This window comes from Nerophis lumbriciformis, linkage group LG14 (assembly GCF_033978685.3).
Source record: "Nerophis lumbriciformis linkage group LG14, RoL_Nlum_v2.1, whole genome shotgun sequence".
Taxonomy (NCBI): domain Eukaryota; kingdom Metazoa; phylum Chordata; class Actinopteri; order Syngnathiformes; family Syngnathidae; genus Nerophis; species Nerophis lumbriciformis.
Genome location: NC_084561.2, coordinates 34011324 through 34019006, shown reverse-complemented (window position 1 = coordinate 34019006; position 7683 = coordinate 34011324). Strand labels below are relative to the sequence as shown.

The 7683-nt window shown below is 39.8% G+C and overlaps 1 protein-coding gene across 3 annotated transcripts in view; it reads right to left on the bottom strand.

Moving 5' to 3' along the window:
• Positions 1-7531: 7531 nt before the first annotated feature.
• LOC133616394 (adenylate cyclase type 1-like) overlaps positions 7532-7683 on the bottom strand; it is a 223809-nt gene continuing 223657 nt past the window's right edge. For all 3 annotated transcript variants that reach the window (XM_061975587.2, XM_072914695.1, XM_061975590.2), the window contains one exon: positions 7532-7683. This exon is cut by the window's right edge. The gene's annotated coding sequence lies outside the window, so the exon portion shown is untranslated.

Below are 7683 nucleotides of genomic sequence, written 5' to 3'. Positions count from 1 at the left end.
AGTCATCAGAATCAGGTAATACACCAACTTATATTCTTGTCTTCATGAAAGAAAGGAATCTATATGTTAAACATGCATGTATATTCATTAAAACACCTTTAACATGTGAACAAAAACGGCAAAATAAATAAATGTAAATTATATACTGTATATATAAATGTATGTGTGTGTATGTATATGTACTGTATATATGAGGTAGATCACCTCGACTTGGTCATTTAAAAAGCTCGCCTGCTGAAAAAGTGTGGGCACCACTGGCTTACATGAACTCAACGTCAAATTTGAGGAAGTACGGTAAGTAACGTTTGTAGATATTTTGGCTGTCACCGTAGGCTGATGTTAGCTTCCCTGCTATGAATCACTGTCAAATGTACATAGTGTGGGTATAATTTATTAACGCACTGCAGCCTCATAGACAGACAGAGATACACACACATACACACACTCACACATGCATACAAACACCAATCAGAAGTGCACGGTGTGTTCTCAGGTGCAGCCCCCACCTATCAGTTTATGGTTTGCGTAAAGGCTAACTTGTTATTTTCCTTTGTAATCTCTGCCTACTGAGCCTATGGTGCTGTTAAGTTATTGTGGCTCAATTTGCCTTAATTTTTTTTTTATGTTAATGTATTATTATTTAATATATATTATTGTTTTAGTTGCTTAAGAGATATTCCTGGCTCTGAATTTGCTCATTGCTATTTTTACGTTTTTGTGCATTATTTGTTGCCGTCATCATTAAACGAACAGGTTACTCATCATTTACTCAGTACTTGAGTAGTTTTTTCACAATATACTTTTTACTTTTACTCAAGTAAATATTTGGGTGACTACTCCTTACTTTTACTTGAGTAATAAATCTCTAAAGTAACAGTACTCTTACTTGAGTACAATTTCTGGCTACTCTACCCACCTCTGTACATTGTTGATAAGGTTATATTTCTCTGTTGGCTCGTTGATTCAATCAATCAATCAATCAATCAAAGTTTATTTATATAGCCCTTAATCACAAGTGTCTCAAAGGGCTGCACAAGCCACAACGACATCCTCGGCTCGGACCCCACATCAGGGCAAGATTACAAACAAAACTTTATTTAGGGGCAAAAAGACAAACAATTGAATTAGAAACAATAATAATTCTTGCTTTTTTTTGCACTGTTTTTTGCTCAAATACATAATGTGATTTCAGAAAAATAAGGGAATCGTCGATTATTTTGTCGACATTTGTACATTTGTCATGTCTGTGTTGATCATGTTTTTGTTTGGCCATGTGCTGTTTGTTTTTTGGACGCTTTTTAGTTCCTGGTTTCACTCTCTTGTTTTGTCACCATAGCAACCATTAGTTTTCACCTGTAACGTCACGCACCTGTTTCACGTTTTGAGTCACGCACCTGTCTTCACTAATCATGTCACTATTATTTAAGCTTCGAGTTGCCAGGCTGTCTGTCTGGCAACATCACACCCCTGACACTCTGCTTCATGCCATGTTTAGTTTCATGCCCAGTTCACGCTGCTTGCTTCATAGTCCATGCCAAGTAAGTTTTTGTTTATTAATGCCACAGTTAGTGTTTTTGTTTCATTGTTCATAGTTTCTGCCTTTGTGCAAGTTTTGTGTTTATAGCCACGTTATACCTCCACTGTGAGCGCCTTTTGTTTGTTCCTTTTTATTGTCGTTATATTAAATCATGTACTCACATTCCCGTCTCGCCCGAGCCAACTTTCCGTTGCCTTCCGGGAAAAACAAAGCCCAAGGACCAAGTCCTGACAACATTGTTGTACATTTTCTTTGTTTACCCAAGATATTTGTCCCGTGTTTCGGTCTGAAAAGTGTGTCATGATTCTCACATGGCAGCTATGAGTTTATTGTATTTGGTTTTATTTCCTGTCCAGCGGTCTTATTTTTGTATAACGCTTCCTGTTGTCCTTCATTTGCCACCACTTCTTTTAGTCTGAGCACTGGCTCACACATCCCCCCGATTGGCAATCAGAACATACCTGTCCCCTGGTTGCCAATCAAGCTGCTACTTACGCCAGGCCTGTCCTCTGCACTGGGGTAGATCATTTTGCTTTCTGGCTTGTACCCCAACCCACTATAGCTTTCCCAACATTTTCTGTGCACTTCCCTACTGCACTATTTTTGTTTTTGTCATTAAACACATTTTTTACCTGCACATTTCGCCTGTCGTCTCTGCTTACTTGGGGTCCAGACCAACAACACCAAGCCAGATCATGACAAAGTGTCCACTAAAATGTACTTTTATTGAGCAATAATTTTTTACTTTGTAATGGAACGATCCCCACATTTTCAGTATCACCCACCCCCCCTGAAGGTAACTGCTAGATTGAATAAAAAAATTCTGCAACATTTTTATATGCAACAATAACGAACAAATCAACAACACTAGACTGCATTTAGAGTTTATAGGGGCTATGTGTGTATAAAGAGGTCAATGAAACTATCTTTTTTTATTTATTTCAAGAACTTGGTACTTGTATTGTACAGTATGTACTCTCTTGTAATCTTTCGTAATGGTTGCAGATGTGTTAAAAACATCAGCATGAAGTTGCTTCTGAAAAACACTGCTGTCATTGACCACAGCGTAGCTCCTTGCGTCAGCAACTCTGCTTCTCCACTCTTATGCAACCTGAGCCCTTTTGGACAGTACGTATGTATTTGCATGGACGAAGAAGAGAGCGGGGGACATGAACCCTCTCACTTTATTTCCAGCTTCACAATACGTCAATATCATCGCAAGTGCAAACACACAGTAGAAAATATTGTCTTTTAACAACAATTCCACGTAAAACATCTCCAAACAAAAAAACATATGAAATCGTTCTTAACATATCTCTGAAAAAGACTACAATTTACAATAACTAATCATAATTACAACAATTGCATCAAGTATGAAAATATCAAATTTACAGCAAAAAAATGAACAACCCACCCATTATCAACTGAAAATATTTTTTTTTTTATAAAAGTCCTCATTTTTAATCAGTTTTAGAAACTTAAAGCAAGCTACAGTATACCCATGTCAACAATATAAGAAGTACATCATCTTTTCATCTTAACCCTTCATATAGGTATTTATGAGACAATATAAAAACGCTGCTCAGCTTAAAGTACAAAACCCAAAACCAGTGAAGTTGGCACGTTGTGTAAATCATAAATAAAAAACAGAATGGAATGATTTGCTAATCCTTTTCAACCTATATTCAATTGAATAGACTGCAAAGACAAGACACTTAACATTCGAACTGGTAAACTTTTATTTTTTGCAAATATTAGCTCATTTGGAATTTGATGCCTGCAAAATGTTTCAAAAAAGCTGGCACAAGTGGCAAAAAAGACTGAGAAAGTTGAGGAATGCTCATCAAACACTTATTCGGAACATCCCACAGGTGGACAGGCTAATTGGGAACAGGTGGGTGCCATGATTGGGTATAAACGAAGGTTCCATGAAATGCTCACAAACAAGGATGGGGCGAGGGTCACCGCTTTGTGAACAAATGCGTGAGAAAATTGTCGAACAACATTTCTCAACGAGCTATTGGAAGGAATTAAGGGATTTCACCATCTACCGTCCGTTATATCATCAAAATAACAGAGAATCTAGGGAAATCACTGCATGTAGGCGGCCAAGCCCGTGACCTTCGATCCCTTAGGTGGTTCTGCATCAAAAAGCGACATCAGTGTGTAAAGGATATCACCACATGGGCTCAGAAAATCACTGTCAGTAACCACAGTTGGTCGCTACATCTGTAAGTGCAAGTTAAAGATGTACTATGCAGAGCGAAAGCCATTTATCAACTACACCCCGAAACGCAGCCGGCTTTGCTGGGCCTGACCGAGCTCATCTAAGATGGACTAATGCAAAATGTAAAAGTGTTCTGTGGTCTGTTTTTGGAAACTGTGAACGGGGTGTCCTCCGCGACAAAGAGGAAAAGAACCATCCGGATTGTTATAGGAGCAAAGTTCAAAAGCCAGCATCTGTGATGGTATGGGGGTGTATTAGTGCCCAAGGCATGGGTAAATTAATGGTGAAGGCACCATTAATGCTGAAAGGTATATACAGGTTTTGGAGCAACATATGTTGCCATCCAAGCAACGTTACCATGGACGCCCCTGCTTATTTCAGCAAGACAATGCCGAGCCACGTGTTACAACAGCGTGGCTTCATAGTAAAAGAGTGTGGGTACTAGACTGGCACATTATGAAGCCTAAAATACCACAATGGAGACCCCCGGACTGTTGAACAACTTAAGCTGTAAATCAAACAAGAATGGGAAAGAATTCCTTCTGAAAAGCTTCAAAAATTGATCTCCTCAGTTCCCAAAGGTTTACTGAGTGTTGTTAAAAGGTAAAAGGTAAAAATGCCCCTTTGCCAACTTTTTTGCAATGTGTTGCTGCCATTAAATTGTAAGTTAATGATTATTTGCAAAAAAAAAAAAAAAAGTTTCCCAGTTCGACCATTAAATATCTTGTCTTTGCAGTCTATTCAATTGAATATAAGTTGAAAATAATTGGCAAATCATTGTATTCTGTTTTAGTTACTAATTACACAACGTGCCAACTTCACTGGTTTTGGGCTTTGTATGAAATTGTAGGCATTCAACAAAGATAATCCACAATATACTGCAGACACATATTCATCGTGCTACAGCTCAACACAAAAAGGTTTGATATGTTTATGAAAATAGGTTGGCACGTTCAAAAAATAAATAAACAGTTGACAACAGCAGGAGCAGGAAAGAGGAACACTCCGCGCTTATCCAACTATCCTGAAATATCGTCATTAGGTTCGCACATCAAACTTAGGAGTAGACACGGGTCAAAAAAAAGCACCTTACATTCAAGAGGACCGCTACCTGTATAGAACATGCATGGGGACGACATGAAGTCCTACATTAAGTGTGTCCACTTGTTGCATGCATGTATCAGAGCCAGTAGAGGCTCCAACCCATTAGAAGATCATTTGTATTCACGAGGAAGACATACAAAGGGATTGTTATGAATCCTCATAAACATCCAGGTTTTTCGAATACCAAAGCAGATTTTAAAAATCGAAGAATATTACAAAATGTTACACAAATAACTACGCAAAACGTCGCTTTTTAATCCATTTCCATAGAGCAGTGTTTTTCAACCACTAGTGTGCCGAGAGATACGGTCTGGTGTGCCGTGGGAGATTATGCCATTTCACCTATTTGGGTTAAAAATATTTTTAATTATAGTTTGCAAATAATGTGCCGTTGTTGAGTGTCTGTGCTTTCTAGAGCTCGGCAGAATAACCATGTAATACTCTTCCATACCAGTAGGTGGCAGCAGGTAGCTAATTGCTTTGTAGATGTCGGGAACACGTCGTATGAGACGACGAGGGTTTGTCTTTGTATCTAATGCTTAAACCAAAAATAAACAAAAGGTGAGTGCCCCTAAGAAAAGGCATTGAAGCTTATGCAGAACAAAACTAAAACCGAACTGGCAACAAAGTAAACCAAAACGGGAATGCTGGACGACAGCAAAGGCTTACTGTGGAGCAAAGACGGCGTCCACAAAGTACATCCGAACTTGACATGACAACCAACAGCCAGATACAGTCTGGTGTGCCGTGGGAGATTATGTCATTTCACCTATTTGGGTTAAAAATATTTTTTGCCAACTAGTAGTTATAGTCTGCAAATAATGTGCCGTTGTTGAGTGTCTGTGCTGTCTAGAGCTCGGCAGAGTAACCGTGTAATACTCTTCCATACCAGTAGGTGGCAGCAGGTAGCTAATTGCTTTGTAGATGTCGGGAACACGCCTTGTGAGACGACTAGGGTTTGTCTTTGTATCTAATGCTTAAACCAAAAATAAACAAAAGTGAAGTGAAGTGAATTATATTTACATAGCGCTTTTCTCTAGTGACTCAAAGCGCTTTACATAGTCAAACCCAAAATCTAAGTTACATTTAAACCAGTGTGGGTGGCACTGGGAGCAGGTGGGTAAAGTGTCTTGCCCAAGGACACAACGGCAGTGACTAGGATGGCGGAAGCGGGGATCGAACCTGGAACCCTTAAGTTGCTGGCACGGCCACTCTACCAACCTAGCTATACCGCCCCAAAAGTTGAGTGCCCCTAAGAAAAGGCATTGAAGCTTTGGGAAGGCTATGCAGAACAAAACTAAAACCGAACTGGCAACAAAGTAAACAAAAACGGGAATGCTGGACGACAGCAAAGACTTACTGTGGAGCAAAGAGGGCGTCCACCAAGTACATCCGAATTTGGCATGACAATCAACAATGTCCCCGCAAAGAAGGATAGCAACAACTGAAATAGTTTGATTACTAAAACAAAGCAGATGTGGGGAATAGCGTTTAAGGAAGACATTAAACTGCTACAGGAAAACACCTCAAACAACTCAAAATAAGTCATGATGTGACAGGTCGTGACAGTACACCTACTTTGAGACAAGAGCTATAGTGATGCATGCTTGGTTATGGTTTAAAGTCATATCCAACAATTGCGACAACGACTTTTTACTGTCAACTGAGTTTTATTCTTTAACCTCTAAAGGCCTTAGTGGCCACATGTGTGGACAACACCTTTTAGCTCTTATTTCCAAAATTGTGTACACTACTGAATTGGGGTCTTATGGCCGCTTATGTGGACACTTATACTGCCATCTGGTGGTGTCAGAAGAGTATAACATACAATGGAATTTGGGAAAAAAAAAAGTGTAAAAATTAGTATGTCACTACACATGAAGTACACGTTTGTGTACTTATGGACTAAGTACATCATATCAAAAGATGATTTTTAGTTTTTATTCTAATTAGGGTCCAATAAGCCCAAATAGCAAAGAGAAATAAAAAAAAAAAAAGCATGTAAACAAACAGTTTGGGCCCTAAAGGCCTACTGAAACCCACTACTACCGACCACGCAGTCTGATAGTTTATATATCAATGATGAAAAGTTAACATTGCAAAACATGCCAATACGGCGGGGTTAGCTTACTAAAGTGCAATTTTAAATTTTGTGCGAAATATCCTGCTGAAAACGTCTCGGTATGCGCGTGACGTCACGGATTGTAGCGGACATTTTGGGACAGCATGGTGGCCAGCTATTAAGTCGTCTGTTTTCATCGCAAAATTCCACAGTATTCTGGACATCTGTGTTGGGGAATCTTTTGCAATTTGTTCAATGAACAATGGAGACAGCAAAGAAGAAAGCTGTAGGTGGGAAGCGGTGTATTGCGGCAGGTGTTGTGCTGGATAACGCACACCCGCCGTAGAATGCACCCCCTGACTGTTTTGCCGGATAACACAGCCGGTGTTTCATTGTTTACATTCCCGAAAGATGACAGTAAAGCTTTACCACTGGCCTGTGGAGAACTGGGACAACAGAGACTCTTACCAGGAGGACTTTGAGTTGGATACGCAGACGCGGTACCGTGAGTACACATGCAGCTGTGGCTTCCAAACATTTCATCGCTTGCCCGTACGTGCGTGCCGCTATGTGCATGTCACGTACGTAGCTTTGGGGACTTTGGGGAAATATATGTGCTGTATGAACTTTGGGGAGGTGAACGGTACTTTGGGCTGTGGGATTGAGTGTGTTGTGCAGGTGTTTGAGTTGTATTGGTGGGTTATATGGACGGGAGGGGGGGAGGTGTTTGTTATGCGGGATTAATTTGTGGCA